Genomic DNA, 13,832 nt, shown 5'->3' on the forward strand with positions numbered 1-13,832 from the left:
GGGTTAGTAAGTTAGAAGATACAAAGATTGGTGGAGTTGTGGATAGTGTAGAAGATAGTCAAAGGATACATCAGGATATAGATCATTTGCAGCTATGGGTGGAGAAATAGTAGATAGAGTTCAAACCATGTAAATGCGAGGTGCTGTACTTTGAAAGATCAAATGTTAAGGGAAGGTGTACGGTTAATGGCAAGATTTTGAACAGCGTTAATGAACAGAGAGATCTTGAGGTTCAACTCCATAGCTTCCTGAAAGTGACCACACAAGTAGATAAGAAGGTAAAGAAGACCAATGGCGTGCTTGCCTTTATTGGTCAGGGAACTGAATACAAGAGTCAGGATGTCACTTTGCAGCTTTATAAGACTTTGATGGGGCCGTACTTGGAATATTGCATTCAATTCTGGTTGCCACATTACAGGAAGGATGAGGAGGTTTTGGAGAGGGTGCAGAAGAGGTTTACTAGGATGCTGCCTGGATTAGATGGTATGAATTATAAGGATAGGCTTGAAAAACTCAGGCTGTTTTCTATGGAGGCTGAGGGAAGACTTGACAGATTGTCTATAAAATTATGAGATGCATAGATAAAGTTGATGATCAGAATCTTTTTCCCAGATCTGACATATCTAAAACTAAAGGATCATGCATTTAAGGTGAGGGAAAATTTCAAAGGAGATGTGAGGGGCAAGTTCTTTTAGCACAGGGAGTGGTAGGAATCTGGAACATGCTGCCAGGAAGGTGATGGAGGCAAATATGATAGGGGCATTTCAGAGACATTTTGATAAGCATATGCGAGGATTGGAGGAATATGGACCAAGGGCAGACAGAAGGAATTAGTTTATTTAGCATCATATTTGGCACAACATCGAGGGTCAAAGGGCCTGTTCCTGTGTTATATTGTTCTATATTCTATGCTAATATATTACCTTTAACTCCAAGACCACTGAATTTTCCCATTACCTTTTTATTTGGCACCTTAAAAAATTCTTTGGGAAGTCCAACTATACGATTTCTACTGTTCCCCTTATCTACCCTATTAATTAGATCCTGAAAAATCTCTAATAATTTTGTCAAATAAGAGATCCCTTTAGTAAAACCAAATTGACTTGTTCTAATCATGCTATATTTTCCAAGTCCATTTTTAAGACTTCCCTAATGATAGATTCTAGCACTTTTTCAAAGAATGATGCTCAGCTAACTGAGCTGCATTTCACAGTTTTCTCTCTTTCTCTATTTATATGAAAAGTGATGAAGCATTTGCCAACTTCCAGTCTGAATGAGGTGTTCCCAAAGCTATTGGATAAGTATAGCCACTATACCCACTGTCTATGCACTGTAAGTTTTAAAACCCAAACATGAAGGCCATTAGGTCCTCGAAATTGGTCAGATTTTAATTTTTAAATTTCTCCAACCCTTTTTCTCTGCTGATATTTCCTTTACTCACTCATTCATTTTAGCCTCTGGGTTACCAGCTAATTCTACTATAAAACTTGTGAAGGTAGACACAGAATATTTGTTCAATATCTCTGCTGTTTCATCGTCTGTATGATAATTCCCTGGTCTCTGCTTCTAAAGGATTAACATTTATTTTGGCTAGTCCCTTCCTTTTAATATACTTATAAAAACTCTTACAGTGTATTTTTATATTGCTCATTCGTTTACTCTCCATATTCTATTCATTATGCTTTTTGGTGGTCCTTTGCTTATTTCTTAAATATTCCCATTTCCCAGACTACCATTTTTTGCAATATTGTAAGTCTCTTCTTTTAATCCTTCACTCCCTCGAATGGGTCTTGTTGAGTTTTTTTGTTTTACAATGGAATGTATTTTCCTTGATCAGTTTCATTTGCTTCTTTAAACGTTTGTCACTGTCATTTACTGACATGCCATCTAGTTTATTTACCCAATTAACTGTCATCAGATTTCCCCTCATGCTATGTAAATGACATTGTTTACGATTTTCATTTGTGATCAAGGGTAAAAAGTTCTAATTTCCCCAACATTTTGTTGTTAGTTAACCAGATGATGGAAGGTTTGATTTATGAATTATTCAGGCCTCGCTTTGACTCTATCTTCACTGTCCCTTTTGTTTCATCTTTGCACTGCTGCCTCACAGCACCAGGGTCCCAGGTTGAATTCCAGCCTCAGGTGACTGTCTGTGTGGAGTTTGCACATTCTCCCCGTGTCTGCGTGGGTTTCCTCCGGGTGCTCCGGTTTCCTCCCACAGTCCAAAGATGTGCAGGTTAGGTGAATTGGTCATGCTAAATTATCCAGAGTGTAAAGTGCGTTAGTCAGAGGGAAATGGGTCTGGGTGGGTTACTCTTTGGAGGGTCAGTGTGGACTGTTTGGGTCGAAGGGCCTGTTTCCACACTGTAGAGAATCTAATTCTGTGAGATCCATGTTTATCTGTCCCCATTCTGCTTGTAGTGTCACTTTAGCACATTGCCAGGACAATGCCATTGCTTTCCCCTCTGGTCTGGAGTGTCAACAAAATATCAATTAATTACATCAATCCACTTTATTAATCAGTATGGGCCATTGGACTGAGATTTTAGCCACTTACCCTTGTAACAGCACTAACATCGTGTCTCCAGGTTAAAATGGTTTGGTTTCAGCTTTTATGTCTGCCTGCTTTTTCATTATCTCTCTGGGACGTTTTAAGATGTTTCTCAGCCACTAATGAAATATAGATACATAGTTGCATGCACATTTTGTTTTTAAAAATTGCCTTTATTAGTTTACTACTCTTTTCAACTTGTGTTCATAAACTAATTAAAAGGTTGAATCTTCCTTTTTTTTGGCTAAGTCTGATTTTCGCAAGTGTTTTGGAGAGATTTCTGCTACAAGAATGGGCAAAGCTACTGTGTCCCTATGGCATTCCTCACATTTAATTTCAGCCCCTTCTTACCATACACCGTTGCCAGAACAACTCACCAGCCAGCGGATATCCGCTAAAAGTAATGACCCAGAACCCTTGTGCCATCTTTCAAATGCCTAACAGCACCCGGATAAGCACTGCCATTTTGAAACTGCCCTGGTTGATGAGGTACACACAGGGGGCAGATTTTGGACAAGGGAAAAATGGAAATGTGGTTCTCTGATAGGAACCTGGCATGTCCTGGCTCTTGTGCTTGTGAATGGAGTGGTGCTGAGGATGGCCATCCTCTTCTGGAGACCCAACAGAGGGGATCAAGCTACCAGACGCTGGCAGCCTGGTCCAAGGTTGCCATCTGACTCAGTGTGGTCTCCAACAGGCCACTAGAATGTCTAGTAGTGCTGTAAGGTCTTCGCTGTAAGTTCTACATTCTTTTCTCTGCTTCCTCACACTCACTCTATCTTTGCTACTGTGTCCAGCTCCCACCAACCTGCAGGAGGAACAACAGGGTCCCCTCAGAAGTCTCCAGTGTACTTGAATCTCCTCCAACAATAGGAATTTTGTAGATGTCGCTCACAGGGCCAGCATTTATTCACCATCCCTAGTTGCCCTTGTGAAGGTGGTGGTGAGCTGCCTTCTTGAACTGCTGGACTCCATCTGCCGTAGGTGGAGCCACACATGGATGAGGGAGGGAGTTCCAAGATTTTGACCCAGCGACTCTGAAGAACAACAATATATTTCCAACTCAGGATGGTGAGTGGTTTGGAGAGGAACTTGTAGGTAGTAGTGTTGCTATGTATCTACTCCCCTTGTCCTTCCAAATGGGCTTAGAAGGTGCTGTTGAAAGATCTTTGGTGAATTTCTGCTGGACATCTTGTAAGTGGCATACACTGCTGCTCCTGAGTGTTGGTGGTGGAGAGAGTGGATGTTTGTAGATGTGCCAGTCAAATTGACTGCTTTGTCCTGGATAATGTTAAGCTTCTTGAGTGTTGTTGGAACTGCACCCATCCAGGCAAGGGGTATGATCCCATCACAATTCTGACTTGTGCCTTGTAGATGATGGACAGTCTTTGGGAAATTAGGAAGTAAGGGTTCCTGCTCTTAAAGCTGTTGTAATTCTATGACTTGTCCAGTTCAATTTATTAATCCAGATCAATGTTAACTCCCGACGTGTTGATAGTGGGGGATTCAGTATCGGTGATACATTGAATGCCAGAGGATGACAATTAGAGTCCCCCTTGTTGGAGATGGCCATTGCCATCTTGTCAACCGAAACCTGGATATTGTTCAGATTTTGCTGCATTTGTAAGTGGACTGCTTCAGCATTTGAGGAGTCACAAATGGTGCTAAATATTATACAGTCATTAGTGAATATCTTCATTTCTGACCTTATGATGGAGTGAAGGTCAATGCTGAAGCAGCTGAAAATGTCTGGGCCTCAGACACTATCTTGAGGACCTTCTACAGAGATATCCTGGAGCTGGGATAACTGACCTCCAACAACCATGACCATCTTCCTACATGCCAGGTATGACTCCAACCAGCAGAGAGTTTTCCCCGGTACCCACTGATTCCAATTTGCTCAGGCTCCTTGATGCCACACTCGGTCAAATGCGGCCTTGATGTCAAGGGATGTTACTCTCACCTCACCTCTGGAATTCAACTGTTTTGTCCATGTTTGAATCAAGGCTGTGATGAAGTCAGGAGCTGAGTGGCCCTTACAGAACCCTGACTGGGTGTCACTGAGCAGGTTATTGCTGAGCAGGTGCTGCTTGACAACACCTTCTATCACTTTACAGTTGATCAAGGGTAGACTGATGGGGCAGTAATTGGCTGGGTTGGATTTGTTTTTTTTTGTGTGTAGAGGGCATACCTGGGCAATTTTCCACCGTGTTGGGTAGATGCCAGTGTTGTAACTGTATTGGAACAGCTGAGTCGGGCAGCTGACAAGAATGTCTGTTTTATCGAGATACAACTGCTCCTTGTGTTTCCTGATCAAAATCCCGGAGTCAAGAGTTGCCTCTGTTAAAAGTCTCCCTCTACTTCAGCTGCAGATTAGAGAGTACACAAAGATGTAGTGGGAGGAGGGTAAGAAGAAAACTTGTTGAAGGCATTTTGGAGATGGCACAGATGAAAACACATTATATTTTGTAAGTATCTTTGTCTAGCCAAAATGTCACTGTTACAGCATGAGGCCATAATGCCCTGGCTGAAAGTTACCATGGCTGGATGTCAGTGCTGAGAACCTGCTGCAGCAAGAGGAACAAGGTGTGGACAGGACTGTTGGTACTGCTGGCACCTTTTGAGCATTTTGGTATGACTTCTGTGTTTTTTTTGTGGCCTCTGTTTCTGAAAGTGTTGATGTGAGTGAGTTGGTCAGTGATATCAGGAGCATGGAGGTGCAACACAAAAAGCTGAGCCATTCATTAGGAATGGCCAAGGATTGGGGACCCAGCAGGTATCTGTCATGTGCAGTGCATTTGTCTGTGTGTAATGTTTATCCCCCTCACATCAGTGGGTTTTAGATTCCCTCTTCCTCACAGGTTGAATTGCTCACCCCATCAGCTCCAAGTGTAATTGTAGCCAGTTTCTTCCCCATTTTGATTTGCAGCATTAGGAAAGGAAACAGTAAGGTCACTACCTCAATTTGTCAAAGAGACCCCGAGCACCCAAATCCTCTTCCTTGCGTCTTGTAAATCCCGCAAGCTTCCCATCTCTCCAGGTCCCCACAACCTGTCTACTTAAGCCTATACCTATATGCTTTCCCCCAGTCCACCCCTGCCCATGCCTTATGAAGTGACCATGCCAGACATGCTCATACACTGATTCACACCCCCACCACAAATACCAGGGGTTCCTGACAATGGAGGAACCTGGTCCTGCATAAGTCCTTTTCCATCTATGCTTTAGATTAGATTAGATTAGATTACTTACAGTGCTTTAATATCCCTCTCTTGCAGATTCTCTTGCACCACTTCCCCCCCACCAATATTGCTTCACAATTGTCCTCCCCACTTGCCACAGCGTGCAGCCCCAATCCCGATGAATAGTTCCTGAAGCTTCTTCCCATTGCAGTGATCACCCTTGCACTCTCCACAAACTCCCTTCTCCCTTAGTTTCTGTAGATGGATCTGACAGGCTGACCATAGCCCATCCACTTGAGTAACCTATGTGAACAGTCCCAGGCCTCCTAACCTGCAATCTTCTTCCTCACCTCTCCGCCCCCACCCCACTCCGGCCTATCACCCTCACCTTGACCTCCTTCCACCTATCACATCTCCATCGCCCCTTCCCCAAGTCCCTCCTCCCTACCTTTTATCTTAGCCTGCCTGGCACATTCTCCTCATTCCTGATGAAGGGCTTATGCCCGAAACGTCGAATTTCCTGTTCCTTGGATGTTGCCTAACCTGCTGTGCTTTAACCAGCAACACATTTTCAGCTCAAGATGGGCCTGGAACTCTAACTGCTGTCTGCACATTGTCCTGACCTGGACTGATAACTATGGAACCACTGATACCCACCCATGAATTGCAGTGGCATCAACACCCTTACCAAAGTCTCCTTGATTGGATGCTTGACAGTGATAAATTAATGGGCTACTCCTGTCTGTGCCGGGATCTCCCAATTGAGATGTTACCATGGAGTTGCATGGGAACTACTCCTCTAAGACTTTCAGATATGGCTGCTTGCTTGCTGCACATGCAATGTGGGTTTGCCAATGTGAGCTGCTGGCTCAGAGTGCAGGTATGCAATTAATGTAGCTTACTAACAAACAGCAAGATTGCTAGACTGAGGGCTGTCGACCAACAAAGCAAGCTGCCTGATGTGTGACTGCACTAACTGCCATGACACAGTAAGGATTGGATGCTGTGACCGTACAGCTAGGTGCTAGTTGAGCAAGCAGCTAGTTCAGTGTGTGGGGTAGGTGCCTGTCCCTGTGCAAAGTGCCCTTGCAGCAGCACTTCAATGTTCTACCATGTGAGCTGGAGCTTCCAGAGCTCCCTGTCAGTGTTGTATTGATTCTGTTAATGAATCTTGCACCTTGTCTAGATCTACTACTTGTTCCCTTACATTTCCTTTATATCGTATCATCATTCTTTTTGTCATTGAATCTCTCCTGCTTTGCACCCTATCATACACTTTCCCTTTTGTTCTTTCCTCCTGTGGTGCTGCCTCTAAAATCTGTTACATCCCCAATTGTTTACAGTTCTGATGAAAGGTGAGTGAAATTTTGTCATGGATTTTATCCTGAAGCTGAGCTCTGAGTAGAGGATGGAGTATTTATCAAGATGTTGGACAACTGGAAAGAACAGAATCCCATATCTTTCTGATTGCTTTGCTATGGTGTTTCCATCCATCGGCAGCTGATAGACATGCTGAAAGTGTTTAACCTAAAACACACGAGATCAAGTATTGAAGGATGGGGAGAGAGAGTATAGCAGATATTGGATTATCTGATCTAGAACATAGGATCATGTGAACAGAAGTAGGCCTTTCGGCCCTTTGAGCCTGTTCTACCATACATTGAGATCATGGCTGATCTGTGGCCTAACTTCATGTACCTGCTTGTGGTCTATATTCTCTAATAATACCTTTACTTAATAAAGACTATCTATTTCAGGTTTAAAATTTACAACTGATCTAGCATCCACTGCTGTTTTTGGAAGAGAGTTCCAACCTCCAACACCCTTTATATGTAAAGATGCTTCCTGACATAACCCTAATTCTCAAACTATACCTCTTAGTTCGAGAATCTCTAACCAGTGGGACTAGTTTGTGGTTATCCACCTGTCTTTTCCTGTTAATATCTTTAAGACTTTGATCAGATCACCTCCTTAGCTTCTAACGTCTAGACAAAACAGACCAGATTTATACAATCTTTCCTCATAACTTTAACCTCTGAAATGCAGGTATGTTGTACTCCCTTCAAAGCCAAGATATCCTTCAGAAGGAATGGTGCCCAAAGTAAGATGGGAGAGGGATTTCCAAATTGCATTTAAAGTGCAGGAGATTTCCCAAGAAAGGGTGTGAGAAAAGGAGTCACGTTGGTGGGGTAGTGCAATCCAAGGGTGATAGTGCAGTTCAGCCATGTGCAGGGTGTTCCACCGCAGGGAATGCAATGTGGGGCAGAAGTCCAGTTTGCTGATTTGCGGAGAGGTGAATAGTATCTGATATTGCTTGGGATCCATTGGCAGTTGGAGCAGATGTCAAAATGATAGGAGGTGAGTTTGGATTGGGGTTTCAGGGCAGTAATCGCTGTTTAATTCACGATTACTCAATTGTAATATAACTCCTAGTATAACTAAGTCAAATGCCGTCTTGACATCAACGGCGTCTCTCTTACCTCAGCTCAGGAATTCAGCTTTTTTTATGTGTATGTTTGTGCCATGGTTATGACAGGATCTGGAGTCAAGTGGCTCTGTCAGAAACCAAACTCAGCATCTATCAGTAAGTAGGTTATTGGTGAATATGTGCCACTTCATTGCAATGATGACTCCTTCTATCAGTTTGCTCATGGAGTGATTGTTGATCATGTTAGAAGTATCCTGCATATTGTGGACAGGACATTCCAGGGCAATTTTTCCACTTTTTCAGTGTTATGCTTGAACAGCTCGTTTAAAGCACAGTCGCTACAGCACAAATCTTCAGCACTTCAGCTAGAATGTTGTCAGGGCCCAAAGCCTTTTCTGTATCCAATGCACTCAGCTGTTTATTCATATCATGTGAAGCAAATTGAATTGGCTGGAAACTGGCATCTGCGATGGTAGGAATCTCAGGAGAAAGCAAAGATAGACCATCTGGCAGAAACATTCCTTTGGCTAAAAAGTCATCCAGGTCTTTCAGCCTTTTCTTTCACTAGTCCCTATTCTCATGATGTCCTCAGATTGTGAGCCAATTCTGATAATGATTTTACGGGAATGAACTGTTTCCTTGTTTATTGTAAAGTACATCTGGCATTTTTAGATGGTGAGGTTTCTCATCCCATCACCCAAAACGCCAACTTGAAATGCATCCCTGTCAATCACAGCTGACCCACATCCTTTTAATGGTAAGAGGAATGTGTTAATTGGCTGAAGGTGGGACTTCAGTCCCTCTCTGGTGCTCAAGTCCCACCTCAGGGCCTAGCTAGCTAGTCTGAATGACCAGCAGCTCTGCATGCTCAGCAGTGTCGGTGGCAGCAGTAGCTAGTGCTGCAAGCAGTCCCCAGATTGAGGTAAGACCCAAGGGTGGGATGGAGAGGTGGAGTGGGGTTGGGGGAGGAGAACCAAGAGGAAACGGCATTCGCTCCTACCATGTCTCCTGAGGCTAGAGCAGGGTGTACTGCCAGGTATTTCTCTGCTCTCACCAACTTCAATATTGAGGGTGGGCAGTGTCGAGTAGTTGGTCTTGTAGGGACCTCATGTAGGGGCACAGTGTGGACAGCACTGTAAAATTGTGGATGTATTGGCCAGTGAGAGTGCAGGAGATAGGTTCCAAAGAGAGATTTATGGGCTGTGCTCCCCCAGCAACCTACCGGCAGGACACTAAAATCCCAGCTATTATTCTAGAAAGCTTTCCTCAATATATTGTTGTAATTAATTGTCTAATTATTGGCTATGACTCTACTTGAACTCATCTGTTTCTTCCAGTCTGTAAGAAAATTAAAATCGCTGATTATAACCATGTGTTTTTGTTGCATGTTTCCCAGACCTCTGTAATTAAAGTTGCTGAATGCAGCATCATTGGCAGGAGATATGTTGACAAGTCTGAAAAATCTTGTGATTCTTTGCTGTTCATTAACCTTACCCATTGTTATTTAATTCAGGTTAATTCTAATTGGTTTGTTGTTTAATTGGACAGTTGGTGCTGTTAAATGAATTCATCCAGTGGCCAGACAATAGCACATGTTGGACTGGAAAATATTTGCTGGACAACAATTCCTGGACTTTCTCAAAAGCCCCAAGTATTAAGGTCAGTCAAAATCTTTATGTATGAACTCATTACCCTAAATGGAATCTTTTATTTTCACTGTGTCTTAATTGTACTTTTTACTAATATCATTGCTCCTTTTTTTCCCAATCTCCGTTTCCTTCCTAAAGATCCTATAACCTGGATATTTCTAGCTCCCAATCATGCTAAGTTTGCAACCTTTGTAATGGTGATTGTATTGTATCCTTTGAATTATATTTGTATTTCTGACACATTAGGTTTAACTAATGCTACAAGTATTTTATGTACCATCCTGTTATCTGGTAACTGTTCCCATTCTACCTAGTTTTAAAGTTTTTCTCCAAGCCCTTTTTTCCCCCATTTGTACAGCTGCTGTCCTAGTCCCAAAAGTGGTCCCAGTATCCCAGGAATCTGAAACCTTCACTCTCATCATCCTAAAAACATTACCAATCCAAATTTTGCATTGGGAGTAATCCAGATATTACAACCTTGGAGATTCTGGTCCTTAATCTAAACTTAATTCACTGAAATCTCTTTCTGGAACATTGAACTCTAATTTCATCATAGTTTCTTCCATGAAACTTGACCTTTGGATTCTTGTTCTCTATTCATTCTGCCATGGCTTAAACTTTGATGTTTAGGAAATGACTTAACTTGGGGCTCTGGATCATGTTTATGAATAGAACTAGGGGCAACCTTTTTCACACAGAGGGTGGTTCGTGTGTAAAATGACCTACCAGAGGAAGTGATGGATGCAGGTACAGTTACAATTAAAAGACATTTGGACAGTACATGAATAGGGAAGGTTTAGAGGGATATGGGCCAAATCCAGGCAAGTGGGACTAGTTTTGTTTGGGAAATTTGGTTGACATAGACATGGATATGAGAGTCTGTTTCCATTCTGTGTGGCACTGTGACTCTATAACCATCTGACTGTAGAATACTCCACAATTTTTTTTATTGCCTCTATGGTTTCCCAAATATGTAGCCACTAGCTGCTCACTGCTTTGCAGATACCTGCAATGATCCTCTTGTGTTTGTTCCCATTATTAGTATCAAAGAAGGTATTAAGCATGAGTCCAGCTCCATAAACTATACCTTCCTACCTTGTCTGGCCATGGCCACACATGATCCCTTGAGTAGCTCCACCCTCAGGAAGCTGTTCCATCCAAGTTTCTCCCTATCAAGTGTTGCTGAGTAGGCCAACCTTGTTTTCAAGTTGTGCAACTTTCTTCCTAAGGATTTTAACTAAACTGTATCCATCCTGGGAAGCATGATTTTATGTAGATCCTTATCAAGCAAATCACACACATGACTCTACTCTGATTTTGCTATGCTTATTTCTATACTCCAGCCTAATAGAAATTGTTTTAAAGTTTTGAGTGCTTACTATTTACTCACTTTTTTAAAAATCAACTCTTTTTAACTTAACTTCTTAATTGAAAGTATAGTTCCGTTCTACCCTCTTGAAGCTGTTCTACAGTACAACAGATTTGAAGAGAAAGCCTGGTGATAAACACTGGACCTCTCCTCTTCTGCCAGGTGCTTGTGTCAAATGGATCAAAATATTGATACATTGAGCACACTCAGTATTTTACTGTTACAATAAATGTAACAAAATCTAATTCACCAACTGCCAACCAACAGGTGTGAAACTTCACTCGGTCAACAACCCCAATAAGAAAAGCTCACAAATCCAACAGATTTTGGCTTTACTATGTCTTCTCTGTGGGGTCAGGGGGACAAGAAATCAATCCCTAATCTGTCCTGATGTTGTGATATGTACCAGACAAATGCACATCAGTCAGTGTGCATGTCACTTTCTCTATGGTTCAGTTATGTTTATTGTTTAAAATCTGTAGCATGTCTTAAATGGTGCAGTTGAACAGCACATTTTATTATATGAGCACAGGCCATTCAGACTGGCCAGCCCATGTTGGTGTTTATGTTCCACTTGAGTCTTCTCCCATTTTTCTTCATCTAACGTTACCATCAAAAACACTAATCCTATTAATCCTCAAATGCTGGTTGAGCTTCTTCTTAATGCATTTCTTTTGTTCATGCAGAATTCTGTAAACCTGTCATAAAATGTATTCAATAAACATCAATCTTCATCTGCGATCAAATTTATAATCTTAGAGACAATGGAATTGTCAGCTTTATTCCAGCATTGAAACATATTATGGATTGAACAATTGATTTGATATGGTTTTACACTTTAATTTTACAATAATGGCATTAGAATAACTGAATCTGTTGGAAGAATGATTTTATATTTCTGCTTTGTATATAGATGGTCAGGTAAAAGTCTGTAATTTTCAAATGATAATCTCCCGTTTTTGTTTTGATCCGGAATCCCTTTGGGAGAATAATAGAAAAATGCATTTACTTCAATAACTTTGCTAATCTGTAGATGCTAAGTTTGTCTCCGTTATAATTACAATGTCAGTAGTGAAAATACATTACCCTATTACAACAGTCAGTGCCTCAAGCTACTGTATTTATGTGATTTTATACCAACATCAAAAATTATTTCATTGCTCATCCTGTACTCATATGATGTAAAACCTTTGAGTGACACACCATGTTTGATAACCTTGTTCACCATCTGGAAAGGTTAAACGTGCAGCTGATTAAGATCTTAGGTTTCTTGTATCTTTCTTAGCTATTTCAAAACCGTTTGTTGGTTGTCTCTCATCTTTCTTCCTACATACAATTTTTAGCGATATTAAATTTCGCCTACCATTATTGTGCCCACACACATTCTTTTGGACCTTTTCTGTAATTACCAAGGCTTCTTATTTTCACTGATTCTTTCAATTTGGATAATTTGCAATGAACTTTTGAATCCAATTCCTGGATATAAACTAGAAATCTGTAGTCCCAATACTTTAGGATTCCTAAGCTTTCTTTGGCTTTAACATTCTTGCTGTAACCAATCCTTTCTGTTTTCCCCCCTGCTACCAATTTCTTCTCTATCCTCAAGATTTGCGGAGTAACTATGCAGTTAATAACTAAAGGCTTTTCATACTGAAAATTGACAAATACAAATTTGGTAGAGAATATTTTAGGGTTCACTAGTCTAGGAATTTGAGAAGTTAGACCTTGTAAAGCTTTGTTATCTATGGTTTAGTTTATTGTTTGAATAGATGTCATTGTACATTTTGATTGCACGCATGATAATTGTAGGAGAGCACATTGATACACCCAATTTTCTTGGCATAACTGTGGTTGTGAGCAATGCAGGCTGAGGAGATGAGGCATTCTGTATTAATGGAAAACAATGTATTCTAATGGCCATATTAATTTGGGTTATGATCACTTTTGATCTGTGTGGGTTGTTCGGTGACAATGTACGTGTTCAGTGAGTTTCTCATTTCCATCACTGTATTTACATTTCCCTGTAGATGGCAGCAGAGCAATGGCCTTTTATTAAATAATCAGCGGGTGGCAATTTATTTAACCTTTTTTGCACATAATGCGAAACACGCTCAATAAGTGGTTTATGAACGGACTTAGAAAAAAATCTCGGAAATGTGAGTATAGAAACAGTTATCTGTATTCACCTCTGTCCAGTACAGACAGCAGAATTAATTTAACAACACTTTTAAAACATTAGATCGGGGATTGTTAGACATCTAATGAAGTGAAACATTGCCTAGGGTCGTAGTGCTCTTTAGGATCGGTCAGTTCAGCAACTCTGTTGTGCCACAGGCTTACTTGTAAACATTTTCTGGTGCCCAGTGTTCCTGAAACTGCACCTTACGGTATTTAAAAGAGCATGTCAAATCCTACATAAATCATTCAGGTCATTTGCAGGCACATACAGTTGAAATCAAACACAAAGGTTGGGAATAAGATGGTATCATGAACTATTAGGCATTCATAGCTACTTATTACCTGATGATTAACATTCAGAAGCTGCTCACAATGCCAAACCTGCTGCAATGTTAACACAGTAAACAGAGAATGCAGTTTCCTATGGAACACATCCGAAAAGTACCCTCCCCGAAATTAAACTTATCAGTGC

The sequence above is a fragment of the Hemiscyllium ocellatum genome, chromosome 4, assembly GCF_020745735.1.
Source record: "Hemiscyllium ocellatum isolate sHemOce1 chromosome 4, sHemOce1.pat.X.cur, whole genome shotgun sequence".
Lineage (NCBI taxonomy): Eukaryota > Metazoa > Chordata > Chondrichthyes > Orectolobiformes > Hemiscylliidae > Hemiscyllium > Hemiscyllium ocellatum.